Source organism: Amblyomma americanum, chromosome 1, assembly GCF_052857255.1.
Source record: "Amblyomma americanum isolate KBUSLIRL-KWMA chromosome 1, ASM5285725v1, whole genome shotgun sequence".
Taxonomy (NCBI): Eukaryota; Metazoa; Arthropoda; class Arachnida; order Ixodida; family Ixodidae; genus Amblyomma; species Amblyomma americanum.
In genome coordinates this window covers 494,799,681-494,815,133 of record NC_135497.1, presented here as the reverse complement: position 1 = coordinate 494,815,133, position 15,453 = coordinate 494,799,681, and positions in this window count along the sequence as shown.

Here is a 15,453-nt window from a genome sequence, read left to right as displayed (position 1 = left end):
TGGATCCCTGTAGCCCTGAGTGGGTTGACCCGCCGTGGTGGATCAGTGGTTAGGGCGCTCGGCTTTTATCCTGAGTACCCGGGTTCGAACCCGACTACGGCGGCGCGTTTCGATGGAGGCGAAGCGCTAAAGGTACGAACACACTGGCGGCAAAGCACGCGCGGCACGCCGCCGGTGAAAACAACGCCGCGCGGCAGAGAGGTCACTTTGGTTGTGCGCGCGGCGGCCGCTGCGGAGTCACGTGACAGCGCTGATCTCGCCTTGTCTAGAACTGCGCGAGCATAGGCGCGATTTCGCGGTTTTCGCGCGCTTTTTTCTTGCTCGGTAAGAGAGGAGGGTCGGCGAACGCCGACAGGTGCGGACGCGTGGCATATGAGCTCCGTGTTTTTCGGGTATTTTGACCCGCCTAAACCCTTTGGACTGCCTTCTTTTGGGGTGGAATCGACGCCGATAACCAAGAGGACCACGAGGACCGAAGATACGAGCTGGTGGGTCCGACATTTCGATTTTTATTGGTCCTTGAACTTCCCACGTGGTCGGCGCGACAGTAGGCCTAGCTAGGCCTAACACGAGTACAGGGCTCCGCGGCCTCCCCGGCCTCAACGAGGGGGGGGGCGAAGACCGGAGAGAAGTCCCAGATGAACACCCCTAGCGACAGACAGCCCACAATGACAGGCTTGAATAGCTTTATACCAGAAATGCCAGAAAATATGGACGAAGACTTCCAAGACACGACCGAAGAGAACCCCGGGCGGCAGAGTCGGGGGGGGCTCCGTGAGAGCGACGAGACCGATGCATAACAGCAGCGACCCAGTAGGAAACACGCAAGTTTCCGAAAACAAGGATATGGAACTGGATTGGATAGTCGTAGGACCGAAGGTTCGGAGAAAGCAACAACATAGAATGGAGATGCAAGGGACCTCAGGGAAGACGACCCCGGAGCCTCTCTCGGAAGGAATGCAAACTACAAGGGGAGCACCAGCTGCGCAGAAAGAAGCAGAGAAAGGAGGAGGCGAGAGGAGGAGACTGCCGCCGCTCCCGAAGGACGACTTAAAAGTAGTTCTCCGACCGAGAGGACTCACAGTCAAGGATTTGCAAACACACCAAGTGGCAAAGGCAGCAGCGGAGGCTACTGGGCACAAATGCAAGACAGGAGACTTCATCGTAAGACTACGAAATGGTTCTAACATAATAATCATCAGCACTGGCGACGAGATAGTAGCCAGGAAGATCAGAAATATCACGCAGCTAAAATTTGGCGATAAAACCTACGCAGTCAACGCCCACGTGGCGGCACCGGAGGACACGGTGAAGGGAGTCATCCACGGGGTGGACCCAGGAACTACACCGGATGAGCTCAAGGACAACCTCAGACTACGCAGGCAGGGGGTGAAGATCCTGGCGGCCAGGATGCTTGGAAGCTCGAGCACGGCCGTCATCAACTTCGAAGGCACTTTTCTACCCAAGCAAGTGATCTACCATGGAGGAGAGATGTGGTGCTACGCATACAAACCAACGAGACAAGTCTGCTACAACTGCGGTCAGCAAGGACATCGGATGGACGTCTGTCCAAGCCCACAAACCAAGATCTGCAGGCAGTGCGGATGCCAGAACCCGGCGGAGGCACACCAGTGTACACCCAAGTGCATGCTTTGCGGCGGAGAGCACGCAGCCGGCTCGAAGGACTGCAAGCAGCGCCTTAAGCCAGCGAGCGAGCTACGCTGGGGACCTCAGCAGCAGCAAGGTCGGCGCAGCAGAAGCCGCAGCAGAGGAGGGAAACCGCGATGGTTCGGGGACGAAAGCAGAGACCCGGACAGAAGCAAGTCGCGGAGTCGCAGCCGCGGCAGACCCTGGAATAAAAACCAGGGGAGCGGACAAGACGAGTCCTTTCCACCACTGGACAACGGAAGCAAGCAGCAGCAGCAGCAGCAACAACAAAGACAACCCAAGCAGCAACAACAACAGCAGCAGCAGAAGAAGAAGAAGAAAAAGAACGGCGGCGACTCGCAGGTGAGCTGGCGGAACGGCCCTCCCAAATCGCTATATGCTCCGCACTCTAACACAAACGGAACACAAAACACACAAATCCAAAAACTATCAGAGGAAAACGCCAGTCTTAAGCGCGAATTGGAACAGTGCCGCGAAGAGATGAGGCAACTAAGAATACAGCTAGGAGAGATAATTAGGGAGAAACAAGAAATCAGGGCAGGTTTTGTACCAATAAGGACACCAACACCACCAACACAGATTGAGGAAGACTTAAAACAGGATATAAGGCCGGACAGCCCAATAATGAAACTCATACAGAAGATGCGCAACGAGATACGCAACGAAATGCAGGGGATGCGTAGTGAAATGCGCAACGAAATGCAGCAGACACAGCAGAAGGTAGCTATGCAAGAGCAGAGCTTCAGGAACTACGTTAAGAGTCAAACCACGCAGAGAACAACAGAGATAGGCCTTTAACGAGCGCAGGTTCAGCACTGAAACCCCCAGCACGAGTAGCGCTAACCAAACATGGCTGAGCGAAATCAACAATTAGAGCTATGGCAATGGAACTGCAGAGGCTACGCACGCAAGCAAGGCCTCTTGAAGCAGTACATATATTCCAGGGGAACCACACCAGATATTATTATTTTACTACAGGAAACAAACAACACGACACCAAAACTCAGAGGGTACACATGTCAACAGGGCAGCCGCATTGCCACCTTAATTAGTAACAAGGTGGTGGCCATAGAACACAAACCGATAGAGGACACAAACATAGATCACATAATCACAGAGATAATTCCCAAGAAGAAAGCGAAAGCCAAAAGCACCCTAATAGTTAACCTATATAGTCCGCCGAGGCAAACAAATGGCGACTTCCTCAGGCTCTTTGCGGAGGCGAAGAGACTAGCAGGGCAAAACACCCTTCTCATAGCAGGCGATTTCAACGCCAAAAGCCCAAGATGGGGCTACCCCAGAGATGACAAGAAGGGGCGTGGCATCTGCTTAGCGGCAGAGAGCACAGGGTGCGACCTCCTAACTGACGAGAGCCAGCCAACCAGACAAGGCAACAGCGTGAGCCCAGATACGAGCCCGGACCTCACCTTCGTAAGAGGCAACAAGCAGGTAGAATGGGAAAACCTTCTCGAGAACCTGGGTAGCGACCACTACATAGTCAGAACCTGCATGGTGGCCGAGGGGGTCAAAAGGAAGATTGGCACGGCACGAATCACGGATTGGGACGCTTTCAGGGTGCAATGCACGCAGCTGGAGGGCGAAATCAAATCCGTAGAGGAGTGGAGTCAAAAGCTTCGGCAAATCCAGGAGGGATACACGAAAGCTGTGGATAGAACAGAGCAAACACCGGAAGTAGATAAAAGGCTCATCGGGCTATGGGAGGCAAGACGAGGGCTTACCAAGCGCTGGAAAAGGCAGAAGCTAAACCGCAAGCTGAAAAGGAAAATCGCTGAGATAACTGAAAAAGCAGAGCAATATGCAATACAACTGGCAAGGCAGGGCTGGCAGCAGTTCAGTAATTCGCTGAATGGCACGCTAGGCACGGCTAGGACGTGGCAGATTCTCCGAGCCCTCATGGACCCAACCCAAAGCAAAACCGAAGGCAGCAAGTCGCTACAGAGACTGGTACATCAATATGATGGAACCGAGGAACAGCTGCTAGAGGAAGTTAGGATAAAATGCTACGGGAAGGATCAGATAGAAAGCTACAAGGAAGAGTATAAAGGCGAAGAGAATCTAAACATGGACAGGCCTATCACCAAGGAAGAGGTAATCGAGGCGGTAAGAGCGGCCACAAAGAACACGGCAACGGGAGCAGACAAAATCAGCAACTCACTAATCAGGAATCTCAGCGACAACGCCATAGACCAGCTAGTGGTGTACCTCAATAAGCTTTGGCAATCCGGCACGGTTCCGGCAGAGTGGAAGCACGCAATGGTGGTTATGATACCAAAGCCAGGCAAAAAGCTATCGATCGAAAACCTCAGACCCATTTCCTTAACATCATGTCTAGGTAAGCTCTACGAGAGGATAATCACCAAAAGGATTCAAACACATATGGAAGGAGGAAGGTTATACCCGGATAGCATGTACGGTTTTAGAGCGAACCTGTCTACCCAAGACATCCTAATACAGCTTAAGGAGGAGGTTCTAGCCACGATGCCAAAAGCAGGGGAAAACGTGGTCATGGCCCTCGATATAAAGGGGGCCTTCGACAACGTCAGCCACAACGCCATCATGGAGAGAATGAATAACACCAACTGCGGAAGAAGAGTCCATAATTATGTCAGGGCCTTCTTAAGCGATAGAACTGCGACAGTCGGGCATGGAGACCTTAGAAGCGACCCTTTCGGCACACCATGCAAGGGCACTCCCCAGGGATCGGTCATCTCACCGATATTATTCAACGTTGCGATGATCGGGCTTGCGCGGCAACTCGAGGATACCAGGGATAAAACACGCGATGTATGCCGACGATGTCACGGTATGGGTCACCCAGGGCTCTCTGGGGGAGAAGGAGGACAGACTACAGGAAGCAGCCGCGTGCGTGGAGAAGTACACCAGAGAAAGAGGCCTCAGATGTTCAACCGAGAAATCGGAGCTGCTGAGAGTCGGAAGACATCCCACTAAAGCGAAGCTGGAAGTCTACCTGGAAGGGCAGAGGATCCCAGAGAAAGACATAAGGGTGCTAGGTATGTGGCTGCAAAGAAGCAGGAAATGCAGCCACACCATCAGCCTAATAAGTAAAGCAGCAGAGCAGGTAGGAAGAATGATCAGCAGAGTCTCGCATAAGCGGTACGGCATGAAAGAGGAAGACACGCTCAGACTCGTGAGCAGCCTGATGGTCAGCCGAGTCACCTATTCACTGCCCTACCAGATACCGACCAAAGCCGACATGGAACAGATAGATGTAATATTAAGGAAGGCATATAAGACCGCCCTGCATCTAGGAACACACCAAACGAGAAACTACTCCAGCTAGGGATTAGTAACACCTTCCAAGAGCTGAGGGAGGCCCAAATCAGGGCACAGTATACGAGACTCCGAGGCACGCCAACAGGCCGGGAACCGCTGAAAAGAATAGGGGTGGAAACACAAGAGCGCCTTGACAGGTACAGGGACGTCCCGGATGGAATTAGAAAAGCCATTCGGGTCGCACCCCTGCCCAGGAACATGGATCCCAACCTGCACGAAGGAAGACGGAAAGCAAGAGCCGAGTATATCGAGCGAGGCTTAGCCAATCTGGAAAACACGGTCTTCACGGACGCGGCGCTGTACCTGATGGATAGGAAGCGCACGGCCGCGGCTGTAGTAGTCGACCACCAGGGAGAACTGATCACCTGTGCAGCGGCAGAGGCTGCGGACGCAACAGAAGCCGAGGAAGTTGCCATAGCTCTAGCGGTCGCTTGCGGCTCCCAGGGAAACAAATCTCTAAACATACTTACAGACTCGAAAGAGGCATGTAGGAACTACACTAGGGGAAGGATAGGTGCCGCAGCCATAAACATACTCAGAATAGCGCGTGTCTCAGACACAAAACACATACACAGCCTGGTTTGGATACCCGGCCATGCAGGTATTAAGGGAAATGAAAGAGCGGACGGCCATGCTCGAGCGATGAGTTTCCGAGCGGGATTACCGGACGACTTTTGCACCCGAGCCTGCGTCGGGGGTATGCAGAGCACCTGGCCCTATACAGGGGCTTAAGGTATAAATATCCTCCGCCACACAAGGCACTAACAAAGGAAGAGGCTACCGGGTGGCGCAGACTGCAGACGGGTATTTTTCCAAATTTACACATACTAAACAAGATGTTTCCGACACTATACAGAGCCACATGCCCGTGGTGCGGGGCGGTACCAACGCTCTACAACATCACATGGGAGTGTGAGCGAAACATAAACTTCCACCAACACAAACACACAAGTGCGGAGCAATGGGAGAGCCGGCTCGTCAGCAGCGAGCTCACGGTCCAAAGGACCCTGGTGCAGCACGCTTACGAGGCAGCGCGGCTCAGCGGAGCCCTGGAATGAGGGCCCGACCTTGCGAAGACGGGATCCGGGATCGCCTGATATGAAGACGACGCGGATCCTGCTGCCGCCGAACTACGCAAATGTTCAATAAAAGTTTTTCACTCACTCACTTGCTCGGTAAACAGACCATATACCAGCTCCTCGTCTCTCGTCATCTACCGCGCTGATCGCGTTGACTTCTGCAATGGCAGGCTGCTGTTGCGACGGCGGCGCGCGCAAAAGGCACGCAGACGAAGGTTTTGGGTGCACCCCTGCTGGCGCTACCGAGACGTTGACGGGCAAGCGAATGCTTTTCTTCCCCGGCTGCGCGCCCGAGATGAAGGCTTCTTCCGAGAGTGAGTGATTACACCCTTTTTAAACGCGTAGTGTGCCGTGTGTGTGACGTGATAGTGATGTCTCTCATTCTTGATTATAGCTTCCTTCGTATGCCGCCGAGCTCGTTCGACACACTGCTCCACCTACTTCGGCCTGTGATTGAGCGGCAGGACACTCCGTTCAGGCGGTCGATATCCGCACACGATCGACTTGCCATGACAGTAAGGTAAGTCCGAAAGTCAGTGACCCGGTACTGTCCCGTCACAGTGCCTGATCAGCAGTCAATCGGAAAATATTGTGTAAAACATACCGCATGATCACTGTGAGGCAACTCACCCCCCCTCCTCCTCATTTATCCTTTGAGACGTATGTGATGAGAATACGCTTTTCAGATTTCTCGCAAACGGCGACACAATGAGAAGTTTGTCGTTCAACTTCCTGACAGGACGATCAACGGCTGGAATGATCGTAAGGGAAACTTGTGCTGCAATATGGGAAATACTTCAGCCAATCTGTGTAAGATTTCCACAAACAGCAGAAGAACGGAAAAAAGTAAGTGCACTGCAGTCCGTTTTGTTTTTCAAGATAGCAGTTTCTTTATTCTCAGAAACAGTACACAAACTGTTGGTTGGACCCATAGCCTTTACGGCTAGTGAGGGGTCCAAATACAACACATGCACAATACTACCGCAGACCGTGTAAAATAAAAAACTTCAAGATTAACACACACAATTGATTCCTACATTTCCATGGAAATTAAATAGTGTTTTAAAGATGCTGAAAAGTTATTTTTTTCTTTAACTTCATTCGGGATTTCATTCCACACATGGGCTCCACTCTATTCTAGGAGTCTCCGGCCGTACATATTGTAACAAGGTGGTAAATTAAATAGATTGTTAGTTGCAGCTCTTGTTTGTTTCATTGGTAATTTAAATAAACTAAGGGGCAGGGGGTTGTTAGATTTTATTACATTGTTTACTATTTCAGCTATCTTCAGTTTATATGCCATTGATAGGGGTAAGATACGAAGCTGCTGAAAGAGTGGCCTGCTGGGGTGTGTATTGTTTGAATAAGTTATCATACGAATAGCTCGTTTTTGAAGGCGAGAAACAGGATCTAGGTATGTTTTATATGTACCACCCCACGCTTCCAGGCAATAAGATAATTGACTGTGCACAAAGGCGAAATACAGAACGCTTGGTTTAGCTTGGTTTATGGGGGTTTAACGTCCCAAAGCGACTCAGGCTATGAGAGACGCCGTAGTGAAGGGCTACGGAAATTTCGTCCACCTGGGGTTCTTTAACGTGCACGGACATCGTACAGTACACGGGCCTCTAGAATTTCGCCTCCATCGAAATTCCACCGCCGCGGCCGGGATCGAACCCGCGTCTTTCGGGCCAGCAGCCAAGCGCCGTAACCACTCAGCCACCGCGGCGGCTCCGAAATACAGAAGGCGTAGAATTGGAAGATCAAACCAGTCCCTGGCCTTTAGTAAAACATGACAACCATAGGCTAATTTGGAGCAAACATTATTAATTTGTTCTTTCCAGTGCATATCAGACGCGAACAGGACACCAAGATACTTGTATTGAGGCACCCTCAGCAGATTCGTGTTGTCGATAGTTACAGATATACGTTCGTAGTTCATGTTCTTCCTGCGCGAGTGAAACATGGTGTACTTTATTTTCTCAGTATTAAGGGTTAACCGATTACTTTTAAACCACTGCGAAACTTCACCAAGATCTTCATTATTTATACATTTAAGTGCCACTAAATTTTCCCCTGTTAAAAGCAGTGCAGTGTCATCAGCATATATTACAGCTTTCGAATATTTCAGCGTTGATGGAAGGTCATTAATATACAGGGAAAAGAATAGCGGCCCAAGCACGGAGCCCTGAGGCACACCTAGATTAATGCTTTGCGGTAGTGAGGCTAAATTGTTCACGACAACATATTGTTTCCGTCCTGTAAAATAGCTTTTAATTAGATCACGAATTTTCCCTCTTAAACCGTAGGTTTCCAATTTCTGTTGTAGTATTGTGTGATCAACCGTATCGAAAGCTTTTGATATGTATAAATATACTACTATGGCCAGCTTGTTATTATGCAGTGCAGAATTTATAAGTTGTGAAAGAACAAGAACTGCGGATGACGTTGACCTTTGGGGCCTGAAGCCATGCTGATTATGACATATAATGTTATATTTATTTAGAAAATTTTGTATACGTTTACAAAGAACCTTTTCAAAAACTGTATTAATTGCATTTAATACCGATATTGGTCTGTAGTTTCGCGGATCAGATCGCTCACCGCCTTTATAAATAGGTACAACCCTTGCAACCTTGAGCTCGTCAGGATACATTCCGTTTGCCAATGAATGGTTAAATATGTGTAGTAGATGGATCGCTAGTATATCAATGTTGTTTTTGATCAGTCTAACGGGTATTGCATCAGGTCCTGCCGCCTTGCCGGCTGAAAGGCTGCCGACTGCAGTGATTACTTCTTCTATGTCTATGTCAGGCAAAGCAAAACTGTTGTTAACACGTTCCGGCATCTTCGCCGTAGGTGCGTCAGCATAAACTTGCGCGGCAACCGTAGGCCCAATAGAGGTAAAATAGGTATTGAATGATTCTACTGTGTCTTCGTCAACTGTCTCAGGGAGTGTTGCCGTAATGGATCGCAGGCCGATTGCGTTGTTCACTATATCCCAAATTTTTTTTGTATTTCCATGCGCCTGTTTCACCAGTGATGAATAATATATCTTTTTTTCTTTTTCTCATAAGAGATACAGACAAGTTCCTGCAGCGCTTATACTGGGTTAGGTAGTATTCGTTTGATCTCAACTGCTTCCATTTGCGATACCATTTGTCCTTATCTTTTAACACGGCTAATATTTCAGTATTCATCCAAGGACACGTTGGCTGGCTGTATTTATTAGTGTTCGGCAGAGAGCTCTGTTCAATGGCATTTTTAAGGATGTCTAAAAAGTTCTTACACTCAGTATTGACGTTTTCATCATATGCCGTTGTGAAGTCGGCTTGTTCTAATGTTTCACGCAGTGCTACATAGTTTATCTTACTACGAATTTTACACTGCGTCAACTGCGCTTGTGGAGGCAGGTCTTTTTCTATTACAAGAAAAATGGGTGAATGGTCGGCTACCACCTCAGCGCAGGTACCGGCCAGCACACCTGGGACAATATTACAGAGGGCGTGATCTATTAGAGTACTTGAAGTACTTGTTACGTGGGTACGTTCTGTAATAAGGTTACGTAAGGCAAATGATTCGAGAAGGAAAGTGTAGCTGTTCTGTACTCCATGTGATAGATCTAAATTGAAATCGCCCATTATGACAATATTAGAGCGACGCCCATGAAAACATTCTGTTAGAATCATTTCAAACTTCTCAAGGAACTCCGTTAGCGATGTGTTTGGTGTCCGATAAACCACACCAACCATCAAACCATCCTGAAGTTTTATGAACAGGGTTTCAATGCAGTCAAAACTAACAGACGCCACTCCCATTAGCTGGTAGGAGACACTATCTCTGACAAACATCACTACCCCACCTCCTCTTGCTCGTGTATCCCGTGGATGGGATAAAAATTTATAACCCGGGAAAGAGACTACTTCATCACGCTTAAGCCACGTTTCACTCACGGCTATTACATCAAAACAGGATTCATACCTTGCCATGTGTATAATCAAGTTATTTAGGTTACTTCGTATGCTGCGCACGTTACAATGCAAAATTGAAAAGCTTTTATCACGCATCAAATCGTCAACTTGTTGAAACGTAAAAGCCATGTCAAAAGAAACAGGAAAAATGTCATGCTAAGATCTGACCGACAGAAAAAAAGAAAAGTCACACAACGTTGGCCAAGTCACCTTCACTTGTGATGTGCAGAACAGTAGAGTTGTCTGCCCTACGCATCAAAATTTTTCCTTGTGACAACCAAACAAACTTCCAGTTGTGGTCCTTAGCTGCTTTCTTTGCTTTAGATAGTAGTACTTTGTGTTCAACGCACAGGTGCTCATTAAAAAACAAGGGTTCTTGTTCTTCAAAACCAAGCAGTCTCGTGTTCAGTTTGGTCTTTTTAGCTGCATTGAGCACTTTATCTCGGATAGACCTTGTGACAAACTTGACCACCACGTTTGGCTTATCCTTATCTTTAGAGCGCACTCGATGCACTACATCAATGTCAGACTCGGCAAGTGCGACACCCAGGCAAGAAGCCACCTTCTGAACAGAGTTTACAAGGTCCTCATTCGGAGCAAGCGGAAGTCCCTTGATTTCAAGATTTATGTTCCTGTTGAACTGTTTTAGCTCTAACATCTCTTTTTTTGTCTCTTGCAGTTCATTTCTCAGAAGCTCATTTGTTTTCTGATAATGTTCATTTTGTTTTTTGACTTCCGCAAGCTGCGGAGAGGGTTTATAGTATTGACAAGCGTCCAGCTTGCCTTTCTTTACCTCATTTGTTATTCTACTGACTTTCCCAATGCCCCCTGCGTACCGACTTTTCAAATGTGTTGAACTCCTCCATCTCATAACGCATAAGACAACTAAAGGTTGCCTTATGCTTTACCACGCTATTGTTTTGTCACAGTCTCATATTATATTCATTCCCGATCTCTCTTTCAGATTGCCACAGACATGCTTGTCGAGTGGAATTTTCCCAACTGCATTGGACGTATTGATGGAAAGAATGTGAGCATTGAATGTCCTGCAAATTTAGAGTCACCAAACTTGAATTACAAGAAGTCATTCAGCTTTTGTTAAGTTTTGTTAAACTACTCGTTAATGGTGCATTTTTCTTGTGAATCATGAAAACAGTGTATTATATTCATTGAAAGAGAGTGCTGTTGTACGCACTGAAAGAAAAGAGGACAGTTCAGTGGTGTAAGTTACATGACGAACTAAGGAGCATAGCGTAGACAGGTGTATGATTGCAATGGTTTGCTCATGCAGGTTGACAGTAAACATATTTGGTTCTGCACAAATAGCATCAGATGTTAAAATGGTAATCTCTGAATTGTGTTTGTGTGTGGCATGTATATTTATTCAAGCTATAATGCAGCACAGAAATGACTTTACCAGACTTGAATGCAGTAGTGACTTCAGAAGGAGCAAGGAGAAAGTCATATGCTACATCAGATGCTAAATGGGCTACACTGAAACTTCTTGCTTTATTTCAGATTTGTGTATGTGGTCGTTGGCCACTACGGGGGAGAAAGCGATGGAGGAGTTTTGTTAAGAACGAAGTTGATGCACATATTAGGCGAGCGCAGATTTGGGATCCCCTCAGCAGCAACAGTGGGCTCAGCGGGACTGATACCATACTTAATGGTGGGCGACGAGGCCTTTCCATTGAAGCCTTACCTCATGCGGCCTTATCCTCGACGTGGCAAGTTGCTTCAATTAATTTTAACACTGACATCTTCCTCTGATTGCCGAGATGAAATATCAATGCAGCTTTACTATGATACTGCTGCCACTGTATGCCATAGCAGATACAGTTTCGTGGAATGGAACACGTGGAATGGAACAACATGGAAGAGACACTAGGCAGTGACCACTGCATCATTAAAAAACTTATTCACACGCGGCCCCTCAAAAAGGCCCTGACACAAGCTCGACTCCCAGACTGGCAGGCTTTCAGAAAGTCCCTGTCCTCAGCCAACCTGATTAAATATGGATACGATCGGTGGGCCCAAACATTTATGACAACACTCAAGCAATACGAAACAAAGATACAGACCACGGAAGACTTCCCGGCAGTGGACAACCATCTATTACATATCTGGGAAGCCCGCCGCAGCCTCACCAAACGTTGTAAAAGACCGAAACATTACAGAATACTCAAGAAGCGCATCCTAGATGTCACAAAGCAGCTCAGTATGCCTCGCAGCTTGCTGACGCCAACTGGATAGATCGCTGTAATACGTCTGCCAGACAGATGTCCGGCAAGAACACTTGAAGGCTTTTCCGCAGCCTTATAGACCCCGCGCATACCCGGGGGGAAACACAGCGCCAATTACAACGAGCACTCCATAATTTCAAGGGCAGCAAAACACAACTTGCAGAGACACTGAGGGACAAGTATCTCTGCTGCAAACAGGACCCTCGCAATCAGGAGTATCTTTACGCAGGCAAAGATAATCCTGAGTTGGACCAACCGTTCCAATTATTTGATCTCAATGCAGCCCTGACCAAAATGAGGAGAGGCACTGCGCCTGGACGGGACAAGGTCACAGTTAAACTGCTGGCCAATCTCCCTGACCAGACGTATGAGGCCCTTCTGAAATACATCAACACTATATGGAAGGGCTAGAACCCGCTCCCTCTTGATTAGAAAACAGTCCTAGTAACCTTCATCCCCAAGACGGGAAAGCAAATCAACACAGACAACTTGAGGCCTATCTCGCTCACCTCGTGTGTGGGCAAGCTGATGGAAACCATGGTGCGGGATAGGCTCTCCGAATACTTGGAGCAACGAAACACATTTCCAGACACTATCTTCGGCTTTCGCCCACATAGGTCGGCACAGGGCGTACACCTCCAGCTCAACAGAGACATAATACAACCAGTCGAACAACCACACAATGACAAGGTCGTCCTGGCCTTGAACTTGAAAGAAGCCTTGGACAACATCAAACACAGCGTCATACTGACACACCTCAATGAAACCAACTGTGGCCGCAACACTTTCAACTATATCAAAGACTTCCTGACCGATCGAGCCGCACTAATCAGAATCCAAGAGGAAGAATTTGGTCCGTATCAAATGGGTACGCGGGGGACACCACAAGGCGCGGTGCTATCACCCAACTCTTTATTTTGGCGATGCTCCATCTCCCAGACAAGTTGAATGGTTTCGAAGGCATACGGCATGCGCTGTATGCCGATGATATCACGATCTGGGCCACAGAGAGAAACTTAGGGTGCATGGAGGAATGCCTGCAAACAGCCGCTCACGTAGTGGATCGCTACGCAGGGCACTGTGGTCTCCAATGCGCACCCAACAACTCTGAATTTGTGCACCTTAGGGCATCCCCTAAGGACACTACCCAAATACATCTCTCCTTAACAAGGGGCCCCATACACGAGACCAAAGAGATTCGAATACTCGAGCTCCTCATCCATGACCAAAGAAGACTAGACAAAACATTACACAAACTCCGCAAAGTTGGAGACCTAGTAGGCCGTATGGTCCGTCGCGTCTCCAGCAAGACAGGGGTTTGCGAAGCAGGGATGCCGTGCCGCTGGCCCATGCTTTCGTAATCAGCCGACTCCTCTATTCGGTCCCTTATCTACCCTTGCGGAAACACGATGAACACAAAGTTGAGGTAATACTCTGAAAAATGATGAAGAGGGCACTTGACCTTCCTGTGTCCACCTCCAATGCGAGACGTCTTGCATTGGGAGTGGTGAACACTTTTCAGGAACTCAAGGAAGCCCATCTCATAAATCAGTACACGAGGCTAGCCCAAACGAAGTCGGGTGGCACTTGCTAGCCCTCCTTCACATCCAACATGATTTTCACATTCAGGAGCGGGTCCGAGTGCCCGAACTCTGGAGACGCGCCATCAGAATTCGACCCCTCTACACTAAGATGGACAAGGAGGATCATAGGGGTCGTCGTCAGGCTAGGGCGGAAGCCTTAGTGCACCACTTTGGCAACAAACATGGTGTCTTTTACGTAGATGTAGCTGGGCCTACCCACGGGGGGTGGTACACGGCCGCGGTCATACATCAAGAAATACAGGTGGATGTGCTTTCCTTTCGAGCCCCAGGCACAACACAAGCTGAAGAGGTTGCCATCGCCCTAGATGCTTCTGATTGAAAATGCAAACACATAATAACGGACTCTCGTTCGCCATGTCGCAATAAGAGGCTGGCTGGATAACTCCACTAGCTGAACGAATATTAAGGAACTGAAGCCGGGATACCGATCCTACACTCCGCTGCCTGGTTTGGACTCCGGGCCATCAGGGCCTAGCAGGAAACGAAGCTGCAGACGCGGCGGCCCGAGCACTCATTCACCGGGCGTTCCCATTGGCTCCTGAGCACCTGGAACCTGAAGGTAGTTACTTACTCTCCTTCAAAGCTATCACATCCTATTATAAGGATAGGTATCGCCTCTACCCGGCCCCTGGAAAGGGACTGGGGAAAGCAAACGGACGCGTTCTACTCCGATTATTCACGAGCACAATGCTGTGCCCGACAGTACTAAAACATTTCGATCCCGCGTTCACTGGCAGGTGCAAACACTGTGGGGAGATGGCTGACACCTTCCACGTGGTTTGGGCTTGCCAGCGCTACTCAGCTCTCTCCCCCCCGCCCAACTCTACCAGAGAGGAATGGGAGGCGGCCCTGCTTGGCTGTTCGGACCTTCAGTCCCAAAAGGCTTTGGTCAAGAGGGCTAAGCTGGCGGCTTCGACCAATGGTGTCCCGGAATAAGGACTCCACCCATTGCTGGCTCTTTAAAGAGCCTCACCTCTTTCATTAAATAAAGGCTTTTCACCACCACCACCTGCCGCCGCCGCTGGATATTAACTTCGGCAGTAGCCAAGAGTTGGCGCTAGGAGAAAGCCCGGACGTTTCTCATTGGTTCGCGGCACGCGGCAAGCCGCCGAAAATGGCTCCTCGACCCATCCTCTGCGCGGTAGACCAAACCGCCTCCGCGGCAGGTTTCGCGGTTAAAGATCCCCAGAGGGTCGAAACTACCGCACCTCTTTCCTTCTTTTAGTCCCTCCTTTATCCATTTCTTTACGGCGCGGTTCAGGTGTCAGCCGAGATGTGAGACAGATGCTGCACCATTTCCTTTCCCCCAAAACAAATTTTCATTTCATTTTTTAACCCTGAGACAGTGGACAACTAAATCGCGCATTGAGGTACGTGGCGGTGGTGAGATAGAGATGTGGGCTGCATGCATTACCGTTGAGAATGTTTTCGCTGACATGCCGCACTGCAGCAATAGTCCGCAGCGTTCAGTGGGTGCGCAGCCTCTCGTGACCAACCATTTATAAAATCCCCAGGTGGTCGAAATTATTCCGGAGCCCTCCACTACGGAACCTCTTTGCTCCTTTCCTTCTCT